The sequence below is a fragment of the Eumetopias jubatus genome, unplaced genomic scaffold (genome assembly GCF_037043125.1).
Source record: "Eumetopias jubatus isolate StellerSeaLion01/CBP00866 unplaced genomic scaffold, mEumJub1_p1.0 scaffold_11, whole genome shotgun sequence".
Taxonomy (NCBI): domain Eukaryota; kingdom Metazoa; phylum Chordata; class Mammalia; order Carnivora; family Otariidae; genus Eumetopias; species Eumetopias jubatus.
Window position 1 is genome coordinate 6,582,146 of NW_028274817.1, and position 12,371 is coordinate 6,594,516.

The window sequence follows — 12,371 nt, forward strand, 5'->3', positions numbered from 1 at the left end:
GATTTTGTTCTTAAGAAGGCTGATTACTGGTTTGGATTTTTAAGGCATTTACTATACTAAATAATGTAAACACTTAGTGGCGATATAAATTTCACCCTATTACAGACAGACATCTGAAAAGGCAAATGTTTTCAGTGACGCTTTTCCTTGGGTTCTTTTCCTCCTTGAACCTTGTGGATCTCTGGATTTCTCCATGATCTTAATTGCAGTCTCTCCTGAAATTTGGATCATTCTGCATCCGTGCTGGTAATGATGTGAAAATGACTGTAAAGGGTGTGAGAGAAGTTCCCCACACTGTTGTAGCAGACTTTGCTTACAGCCAAACAGACTTGGCTATATTCAGTGAAGCCCTAAGTCACCAAAATCCTAAGCTGCTCGGATGAAAGAAAGAACTGCCACTGGTTTTATCTCGCTATCTCTCGGCGTCTCTGTCTCTGACCGCCTCTGTCTCATGCCCCCTGCCCTCCCAACACACACAGGGCTTCTTTCCACTTAAGGTCCTTCTCCTCTCTTGACCTCACTTTCTCTCTCTGTAAAATGAGGAAGACTGAATGATCTCTGAGACCCCATCCTGCCCTAACATTCTTTTGTTTCAAAACCTATGAATAAACATGACACTAATATCCACATTGCTACTTCCCTTTTAAAATGACCTGTACTCTGGAAAAAGAGAGCTTGATGAATGTTGTAAAAATCACTTCCTGGAAATGAGACGAGCCATTTTCATAATGAATATGATTTCATGCACCTAGCTTTTAAAGAAGCAATTTGCTTGCCAGGTTGCTAAATTGAAGATTATCATTGTGATAAGGAAATTAGTGGTTAACATTTATGGCCATTTGCAAAATCCACTCCACATTGATAAGTTTTCCCGCATAGCCTAGAGAATTCCATTAAAGGGTTAGATCTTCTGTTGTACAGATGAATATCTTAAAGGTGAAATACAAGTGAATTGAGATAGCTCATGTACTTAAATTTTTTTTTTCATGTACTTAAATTTAAATTTGTCATATCTCTGTAGGTACTGAGCACACCCTAAAGCTAGCTTTGAATGTTTCATGTGCTTTTAAGGAGTGACATGGAGATTATATTTGTGAGCGAAAAAGGTTTATTTTAAATGGTTAATGAGGACACTCACCTCCCTAAAATCACATCTAAAAATATGTTTATCTTTCTGAGCCCAAACCAATGAAAAGTCCTGCTTATTTACTTGCTACATCAAGTATGACCCATAGCTTTATAAGCAGACCAAGATTAATGGTAGGAGTATCTGTAACCAAGATATTAAACTATTGATTTGGGAAGACATGTCATGCCTCTGATTTTATTTTCAAAATATCTCTGAGCATAAGCACCATTAAACAAATAAAATGCAGTGAAATGTGGGCTGTGCTGAGTCATCTTGTCCTCAAACTTCCATTCATCACAGAAACTGGAAAGTATAGAAAGCTCCAGACACTGGAAAAGCGAATTGTCACGATGGTGTATGGCTCTTTCTTTGTGGTCTTCAAAGGGCACCCCTGCCTTGGAAAGAAAATGCTGTAAAATGAGTCGGTCCCCTGAGTCTGAAAGGACACAATAGATGCCTGATTGAGCCTTCTCATAAGTCATAATATTGCTCTTGACTTTTAAATTATAATGCCTGTATGAGCATCTTGAAAATGCATCTTTGTCTTGTGGGATTTAGGCTTGTGGGTAAATCCTGATGTATGTAATACCTCTGGGCTGGGTTTTGAAGGTTTGAGAAAGTCTTTTCTTTAAGATTTTATTTTTAAGTAATCTCTATACCCAACATGGTGCTCAAACTCACAACCCTCAGACCAAGAGTCACACGCTCCACTGACTGAGCCCACCAGGTGCCTTGAGAAAACTTTTTTTATATTTATTTTTTTTAATAATTCTTTTCCTTTTCTCCTCCTGCTCTTACATAGTCAGATACTAAATATTGAAAAAGAAACAAAAATTCATAGACTATGACTCGGTAGCTTAAAAGAAGGGATAAAGATAGAAGGGGAAAAGTACAAAAACAAAGCCATCTAGGTCTGAACTAAAATTGCAGATCATGGTATCCTACACAGCTGCTATGGGTATGATCCCCAAATTGTTTCCAAGAGGCCTAGCAGCCACTAGGAAAAGAGAGAATCTGTATGCTGAAAAAGCCACAATGTCTGCGAAGTACACACATACCAGTTATACAATGGATGTATAATTAATTATTCTTGGTGGAGAGGCCAGGAAGTTTCCCCAGGCATCCGCGTAAACAGTGGTACTGGTAGTATAATGACAAAGGTCTCAAACACTGTCTTTATATGTAATATTGAATTCCGTTGGACTATTGCTTAACATGGCCCTTAGTAGAAGTTAATGGTGTGGGGGCGCCTGGCTGGCTCAGTCGGTGGAGCATGCGACTCTTTAATCTCGGGGTTATAAATTCAAGCCCCACGGTGAGTGTAGAGATTACTTAAAAAAATTAAATCCTAAAAAAATAAACCAGTAAAAAAGAAGTTAATGGCATAATATCATACCAAAGCATAATTTAGGAAAAGTCGTTCGGCTGGAGGCCAGTATGATTAAATCTGTGTGCCTAAGCCTCTGCTGACACACCTGAATCCAGGGATGTATTGGAAGAGTAGACAGATCATGTCTTCTCCCAGCAGCTCTCCCATTTGAGGAGCTGTTCTTTTTAACTCCACTTTTGACAAAGATTGAGCGACTCAGAGCTGGGGATTGTTCTCCTGGTAAACTGTTAGAGTTCTGCTGCTTTGTGCTGCAGGTGAATTTATGTACGGCCAGACTTACATGTTTTTATAGACAGGAGAGCCAGGAATAAGGTAACCATCCTTTTCTTAAAACCTGAGGAATGACGAGATAAAGGCTCAGTTGAAATAAGTTATAAAACAAAAGGTTATAATAAGTGAAGATTAATTGACTACTTAATTTGTTGGGCATTGTTTATGGTATTTTACATGCAGGATCTCATTTAATTGTCACATCAACCAATATTATACCTATTTTCCACATGGAGAGATTGAAGACCAGAGAAGCTAAGAAATTTGCCCGACATACACAACTAGAAAGTGATGAAGCCAGGATTTAAAACCAGCTGGTTATTGTTCCAGATTCCACATTTTTAACCACCATAATATATTGCCTCTTCATGGGAAAGCTTTTCTCATGACCCCAAAATGCTACCTGGAAAAGGAGCAGAGGGCCACAAAACTACAAAGCATTTCATAAAGACAGCTCAGCTGCACTGCTGACCTTGGATTACCCAAGTAGAGCAGTGTGGGCACTCCCAAAGACCTAGATCCACCTTGGCCTGGCCAGCGGGGAAAGAGTTCTGCAGCCGAAATCAGGTGACCTAGATTTGAGTCCTTCTGATGCAACATTGAGTCAGTTTGGCTTAGTTTCCCCAACTGCACAATGAGGGTATTGAACTCGAATGGACGGGGGGAGTCTTAACCAGGGGAGCAGAGTAATATCACCTGGGAAGCTTCCCCAGCACATCGCTCAGGCCCGGCCCCAAACTTGCTGAGCACCCACTGCAGGCTAGGTGTTGTGCAGGACATAGAGCTAACTTTTCCAAGACCAGCTTCTCCCTTGGGAAGGTCTTTATGGCATGGTGCCTAAAGAAACAATTCTGCCTAGGCAGAGGATTTTCTTGTGTTAAAGGCTAGAGGTGCACGTCTGAATCCAGCTCCATCTGTAAGAGCAGCAATACTGTCGCTCTTTCATGGTAAAGGACACTTGAAAACGGGCCACAGGCACAAGCTGAGGATCAGTGGCCAAACCGAACCTATAAGTACCCAGGGCAGGCTGCTGAAGTGAGCAAACCCCCAGCGTTGACTACTAGAGTGAGCAAAACCTGAATAGCAGCAGGGAGTTTGCAAGCAAATCCAGCCATGTTAGGAATCCCAATAAAGCCGTGAGGACTAAGGACAAGGGCACTGACTGCAGTCTCGAGTACTTGCTTGAAATCCCAGATTTGTGATTTCCTGGCTGTGTCACCCTGGGCAAATTTAATCTGACTTCCCCGAGCTTCGATTTCTGCCATTGCAATATGGAGATGGATCGTAGTGGACTCATGGGGCTTTATTCCAGGTGTGTTGTGTTTTCATTAACATTTACTGTGTTCCTTCTACTTGCTAGGTGTTATTGTAAGTGCTTGACATGTGTTATTTTATGTCATCTTGACCAAACCCCAGAGAATACGTCACCCAGCTCGCACGCGGTGGCCAGCCTGGGTCCAGTCCGTTGGATTCCAGAGGCCACACTTCACCTCACTGCCCTCTCTCCCGCTGCCTTAGCCTGGACAACAGCTCCAAATGGACAGAAGCTACTAAATTGCTTCTTTACAAGCTAAGTCCATTAAATCCTCTCCATTATGAAAATGGCTTCTCTGGTTCCAGAAAGTGCTTTTTACAAGATTCATTAAACTCCCTTTTCCCGTGTACATGTCATTTTATGAGGGTGGCAGAAATAGAGCTATTAGTGCCATGGGTTTTCATAGACTCATAGAATAACAATGCTAGAGCTATCAAGGCCCCAAGGTATTGTTTAGTCTATTCCTCTTATTTTACACATGGGGAAACTGAGGCTCTGAGTAGATAAGTGGTTTAACCATGAAAAGCCACCAAGCTTGTGACTGAATCAGAATAAAAGCCCACGTTCCCTGACTCCCAAGTCATTGTTTACTTTCTCACTTGCTATCAGCATACAACCTTGCAAGCAGGTACCACTGGTGACTCATATATTTATTCAGGAGGTACGTATTCATGGGGCACGTGGGTGGCTCAGTCAGTTAAGCATCTGCCTTTGGCTCAGGTCATGATCCCAGGGTCCTGGGATCTGGGATTGAGCCCCACATCGGGGTCTCTGCTCAGTGGGAGCCTGCTTCTCCCCGCTTGTGCTCTCTCGATCTCAAATAAATACTTTTCTTTTTTTAAAGGACACAAATATTGAGCAGTTATTTATTGTGCCAAGCACTGTGCAAAGTCCAAGAGTGAGAAGAAATAAGCGGGAGGTTGCACTGGGCTCAGACAACCCTTCGCCACTCTGGCTGGGCCGAGCTGGGGAGGGGGGAGCACGGGGAACCATGTAAAAGCAGCAGGGCTTGATCTTGGCTGCACGCTAGGATAACCTTGGAATCGCTTAAAAATGCCAGCACCAGCAATGTTCAGGGACCCACTCTAGACAAGCTGAATAAGGATCTCTGCAGTAGGGTCTGGGCTTGTGTGGTGCCCCGTGGGGCTGAGATGCCCTTCGGGTTAGTAACCACTACTCTAAGTGCATGTTCTGACGGTAGTCATGAAGAGTGTAGAAAGGATGGTGCTCCTGTGCATTGCTAAGGCTTTGCAGGACATTGCTGTTATAGGTGAAAAAAAAAGCCTGGCTGGAGGGGCAGTGGCTCCAGGAACAGCTGAAATAGATCGTATACAGCTGGAGCCCACAGCTTAGCACTCTGCTGAGCCGGTCCAGCCGCACTGCAGGGTATTGGGTACATTCTCCTTCCTTACGCTGAGAGATTTCTTTTAAATTTCTGAAGCACCTATTGGTGCCAAGCACTAACCTAGGCTAGGCACTTCCGCATAGGGGTGCGTTAGACCCTTAGACCCTTACAGGTGCTGTTCCTATGCCCGCGTTTCAATTGAGGAAACTGAGACTCAGGCTGATGAACTTGCTCAAGATCACAGAGGAAGCAGCTGAAGAAAGATTTTATAAGCCTTTTTTTTTTCTTTTTAAAGATTTTACTTATTTATTTGACAGAGAGAGACACAGCGAGAGAGGGAACACAAGCAGGGGGAGTGGGAGAGGGAGAAGCAGGCTTCCCGCTGAGCAGAGAGCCTGGTCTGGGGCTCGATCCCAGGACCCTGGGACCATGACCGGAGCTGAAGGCAGACGCTGAACGACTGAGCCACCCAGGCGCCCCTTAAAAGCCCTTTTATGAGATAAACAGACCGTGGGTCCTGTATCATGTAAATTGTCAGGATGTTGGGGCACCTGGGTGGCTCAGTCGGTTAAGCATCTGCCTTCAGGTCAGGTCATGATGTCGGATGGAGTCCCATGCCTGGCTCCCCGCTCAGTGGGGAGTCTGCTTCTCCCTCTCCCTCTGCCCCTCCCCCTGCTCATATATGTTCGCTCTCTCTCAAATCAATAAATAAAATCTTCTAAAAAAAAAATAGTCAGGATGTTGATCAATAACACGTTAGACCGGTCTCTCCCCCACCCTGGTTCTGTTCTCTCTCCTCTTCCCTGTCTGTTTCTAGTACCTCTTCCTGCCAAAGCAGCCACGGGTGCTGTCCTGAACAACAGAAAGAAGGAAGACCCTTGCCACTCAGCCCTCTCCCTTCCAGGAGGTACAAACATGTAATCTCTTAGGATTTTGAAATCACTTCCCATAATGAGTTTGCCAGAGAACAGGCACAAAAGAATTGTGTCTTATTCTTAGCTCATATTCTCAGCACGCCTTTTAATGACTCCCGTGGAACCAGTTCCGTGCATGCTGTGTTTCTGTCTACACTGAACATTAGCAAGCGCAAACATTCTCCACAATGGCTTGAAATTAGCAAGGCGGTGTTGAATACATTTCTGCTCTTTTGTTGTTGAAAGCTAAAATATGTATTTACTTTCTTCTAAAGTAACCAAAAATTTCAGACTACACTGTGCCTGTCTGTTTTGGCTGCATTTAAGATCGAAAGGAAAGCCCACCAGTCGACATAGTATGTGCTGTGTACGCTACGAAGATTGGAGCCCCGGCCTGCAAGTATTTCCATCTACTTCTTGAAGGTGGTACGAAGAATGATGGAAGTATTTTTATTTTATCTGTTGGCAGCCCATTCCCATGTCCAACGTGCTCATGAAAGTCTCTGCAAAGGAAAAGCCAGCTTAGGGTGTCAGAAGAAATAAAAGGCGAAGCAGATTTAAGCTTGGGATTTTTATGGGGACTGCGAGGGAAAAGTAAATGTCACAATGCTGCCTGCAAGATGCTACCACTTGCGTGCCAGCTTCCCTTCCCAGCGTGACTTGCCGGCAGAATTGAGTAGCCGCTGAATGAGAAGCTTTTTAGAATAAAACACGCTCAGACACACGGGGCTCCCAAGACATTCGTCCCCGAATGAAGACAGACCCACTCTTGCGACATCCATAGCTGACACTCCACTGTTGCCTTTGGGGAGCGGTGGCTCATGTGAAGTCTACCATATCCCCCAAAGTAAGTTATCTGTGCTCTGTGGCTGCCTTCAGACACTCTGTGACTATCTCGAGGGCAGCAAGGCTTTCGGGGCGGGGGGAGGGGAGGAGACTTGATCTCAGGCACTTGGGGGAGATCAGCTCTCATGTCCCTGTGCAAGATGAAACTAGGAAGAGCAAATGCTCTGTGCCAGTGGAAGCCCGCTGGATCTTGCACGTGGGGCAAACCGGTGCTCCCGAGAGAGGCACACGGTGCTCGCTGCTGGCCGCCCCCCCTCCGCTCCCGCAGCACGGCTGCTTGCGCTCCTGGCACTCCCTAAATATTTCTTGGGCATAAAAGGCTGCCAGGCCAGGGCTGACTGCCATGGTAAGAGAGGAGAGAAAGGCACCAATGAAGGGAATTTCTCTTTCCTTTTCTCAGAACCCTGAACTAAAAATAAAACAGAGGACACTCTGAACGACTACAAATACAAACCGGCACAGGGGGAAAACACCCACAGCCACACACACACACACACACACACACACACACACACACACACTGACGGGGTGGCTGTGAACGTGGCATGAATTAATACATGCAGAACACTTCAGATGCTATATGACACAAACGAAGGGCTATATAATTATTATTACTTATATTAGGATGGGCCCACGTCCATTTTGGATCCCTCGAATACAACATGCGGAGTTGCTCAAGATAATTTGCTTCCATTAAGTCTCGACAAGAATAGAGCAAGTTGTTGTGAGGCATTCACCTTTGCACGTCAAAATCAAACAAATGAAAGAAAAAAATGGAAGCAATTAGGATCTTGCTAACTAAGCACAGGGAACAGAAAGAATTCTAGCAATATTCTAAGCAGAATCCCTCATCAGAGAGAAACCCCTCGGTTGACCAAGTAACATCACCAGACAGACTTCAGAAAACCTTTTGAGAAACCCCCACCTCCCCCCCCCATCTTGAATCTTAGGAGTTTGGGGAACAGCCATGTAATTGCAGAGCTGAAAGGACCCCAGGTTTCTAGAAGCTAAATGCGAAATTATTTTCCTGTCTGCTTACCTTCTACTGGAGGTCAGACTCTCCCCCCGCCCCCCCCCCCCGTTCTAGTTAGTATGATAGTCAGGCTGTCTGTTTCTTCGGCACAACTTAGACTGAACCTTCCCTGTTCGCCATCTGGATTCGGGAGATGCTGTCTGGAGCTGTGATTTGTGAATGGCCGTATCCACCAGGGTGCTTCTCACACATAAGCCTAATTCATCGCCCTGTCAATTTTCTCTTCAAGTCATCACGCTGGAGACATAGTTAGAATCCTGGAACGTGAGAGCTGGAAGGGGCCATTGAGATCAACTAGTCCAACCTCCTCATTTTACACTCACAGCTGATAGCTGCATTCCAATTTGTCATCAACATCGCTCCTGGCATGATGGGGGCTGCGATCACTGGGAAAATGGGACATGTTCCTCTTCCCCACATTCTCAGAGAGGCCAAGGTCATAGCCCCCCCTCCCCCAGCCAGCCTCACACACAATTTTCACTGTTTCCTTCCTCCTGCTGTGTGAGGCGGCTTATAAAGCATCAACCCTTTGTTGCGGAGGGAAGAACAAAACCCCGGCCTCCCAGCAGTCAGGAGATTTATAAAAGCTCAAGGAAGGTCAAAAGGGTAAATTACCCTGTGACTTGTATATAATCAGCATCTTTCCAATGTACTCCAGGATGAGGCTGATTACAGGGAAGGCAGAGGTGAAGGAAAAGGAGCATAAATAATCACAGAACATGAAGCTTTGAGCAGGTAATGGTCCTCATCTTTCGGTCTCTACACGGCATTCTGCTATATCTTTTCTGGAAGAGCATTTAGGAAGAACAAACGTTTAAGGATTCTTTCCAGATTTGTTTTAAAAAGTAGGATGCAGAAATAACTGGATATTGCATGAGATTTTATTTATTTCTAGTCTAGAAAAAATAGGTCCATAAGTTGGAGGACATGGTCCAGAAGGGAGAGCCATAATTATTGAGGAGTCACTTCCGTTCAGAAGAAGCAGCGAAGGCTTCACAGAGGAGGTGCAACTTGTATACCTCTTCTCCCCTCTTCCTGTTTCATTCTGTATTGTTTCCTTTCACACGGGACTTTGAGAATGTGGTAATATTGAGGTAAAATTAAGATAAGCATATCTTTACACTCTCATGCCTCCATGCATGGAAATCTCAAGTGCCCATTGCATCCTGGGAACTTTTGGTCTCTAGTTCACTCTGCCTTAGCACTCAGGGTACTGCATTGCCAGTGCTCGCCGGGGCACAGTAAGTTCTGTGTTATTTACCACTGTGTTCCCAACACTAGTCGTAGAGCCCAGTACAGAGGAGGGAGGTGCACAGTCAGCTGCAGGCATGAAGTTCTTTGGGGAGCTATGTGGCTGTGATTTCATACAAAACCAGGAAGAATATATTCCTAGGAGTATTTCCCCACACTCCCTTGACATTTATTTATTTATTTATTTAGTAAGTAGGCTCCATGCCCAACGTGGGGCTTGAACTCAGGACCCTGAGATCAAGAGTCGTGAGCTTTACCGACTGAGCCAGCCAGGCTCCCCACCCCCTTGACCTTTATAAGGGACATTGCCTGTCTGCCTCATCCATTCAGGCTTCGGGTACCGAGTACGGTGTTGTCCCTTGAATATTGGTGTAAAGGCATAATGAATACGTTACAGGAACCACTTAGCAAAGCAACCATTTTTGGGTTTTAGGATCACTCCTTTCAATATAAAATAACATGGCCCTTTCAAGTAACGAAATTGAGAAAGAATCAAATGTAAGTCATAGGTCGATTATACTTCTCTACGTGAATGCTTTCCAATGATCGCCATATGTAAGACATGACTGACATCCAGATTGTCTTGACCTTCCACCTAAAAATAATCCTAGATTTATAATAAATTCACACATTACAGGGTTCTCATATTCCATATAGAATTTATATGCTCATACAGTCACCACACGTCCATACTAAAGGATAGACTCCAGCTAATGTTCATGGTATGGAGGAACTGTTAGCACATTCATTCATTAGGGCATTTATAGATGGTCCTGGTGGAAGTACAGCCATTTATTTGAAGCAAGTCATTTATCTACAAAAGCCTTTGGTGCATATGAAGAAGTGAAAGTATGCTTCTCATAGGTACTTTGGAACTCCATGCAAATGGGGACATGGGTTTAGTTAATGCTTTTTATGCCAACGCTTTGGTTAAATATATGTTAACATCTTGTATGATATAAACCTACAAGATTCTAGAAGAATTTGACCCCCTCCTATTCCTTACCCCCTTTTCTCATTAGGACTTCCATACCCCCTAGTTTCAGCTGCTCTGGCTCCTGCTTTGACGTCCACATTATTTTTCCCACCTCTGGTTTTTCCCTACCCTATTCCATTATCCCCAAAGTGATTTTTCTAAATATAGATTGGATCATGTTACTACCGTGTTCAAACCCACAAGGCCTTCAGTCTCCTTAGCATGACATTCGAGGTCTTCCGTGGCTTGACGGTTGCCCACCTACCGCCGCATCCTTGCCGTTCTCGCCTTCGACCCTATCCTGTACTTATTTACACCGGATGTCTCACCATGACCACACGATATCCTGCACTTGCCCAGGTCTGTGCCTTTGCACCTGCTGTTCCGCTCCCAACACAGTGTCCCCCACCCTTCTAGGTCCAGCTCGAGGATAACTTTTGCTAGGTCTTCCTTGCCCAGACCGAGTTAGTAGCTGCCTCCCCTCTATCTAGTCTCAACGCACACACTCTGTGTATCCTTCTAGCAGGGCATTTCCAACTTTGCATTAGCTTTCCTTTTATGCACCACTTGATTGTGAACTCCTGGAGGATTAGAGCTGGAGTTTCATACAGTGTTTAATAAATGTTTGTTACATGAGTGAATGAATGAGTTAATGAGTTAATTATTTTCCCCCACCATGGACATTAGTCAGCGTTCAAAACAGTCCGCTTCCACTTGGGAATCCCTTTATTTCCATATAGTGTAATGAGGCCTCTTAAGTTTACCAGAGGTCTGGGAAAAGGAACTGTCACAAATGGGAAAGTATTTTTAAGTAGGCATGTGTGAGCATTACCTTAAACCTTTTAAAGACAGAAGTTACATTCCGGAAAACATTGTAAATGAGAATGTTGAAAAAATGGCTTGCTGCATAATAGCTAGGGGTGAAAAGTTCTTTTCTTTTCCTTTTTTTTTTTAAAGCTCTAGGCCCAATGTGGGGCTCAAACTCACGGCCTTGAGATCAAGAGTTGCATTCTCTATGGATGGAGCCAGCCAGGTGCCCCCAGAAGTTCTTTTCTTTAACCCTGGGAACAATAAAGTGATAACTCATATTTCAATCCCCTCCCCCCACCTGTTTTTGCCAGTGTTTACCATGTGAAAAAGAGCCATCAAGTGGTTTCATCCAGACTTCTGGTCTCTGAAAAGTATAAAGGAAATATTTTCATTTTCATTGTTCTTGATTTTCATAATTTTATGAAGATTAGATGAGATTTACAAATGTGGTAGCACGGTTTAAAAAGAAATTGCTTGGGGGTCCTGGGTGGCTCAGTCGTTAAGAGTCTGCCTTTGGCTCAGGTCATGATTCCACGGTCCTGGGATCGGTCCCGCATCAGGCTTCCAGCTTGGTGGGAGGCTTGCTTCTCTCTTTCCCACTCCCCCTGCTTGTGCTCCTCTCACTGTGTCTCTCGCTCTGTCAAATAATTAATAAAATCTTTGGAAAAAAAAAGAAATTGCTTGCTGTAGGTGAAAATTATTTGTTCAGTTTGCAAAACTGGAAATTTCTTCATCCAAAATTTAATTTACAGATTTACTTTACTATAATTTGAATCACGGCACAATTTGTAAAGCAAGCCATGGAATTGTGCATTTTTAATTTTTTTAAAAGATTTTATTTTTTGGATACCTGGCTGGCTCCGTTGAAAGAGCTTTCGACTCTTGATCTTGGGATTGTGAGTTTGAGCCCCACGTTGGTGTAAACTTAAAAAAATATTTCATTTTTAAGTAATCTCTACACCCAACATGGGGCTCAAACTCACAAACCCGAGATCAAGAGTCCCATGTTCTACTGACCGAGCCAGCCAGATGTCCCAGAATTGCGTATTTTTTTAGATCAAAAGAGGTCTTAAGACTATTTTTGTCCAGTGT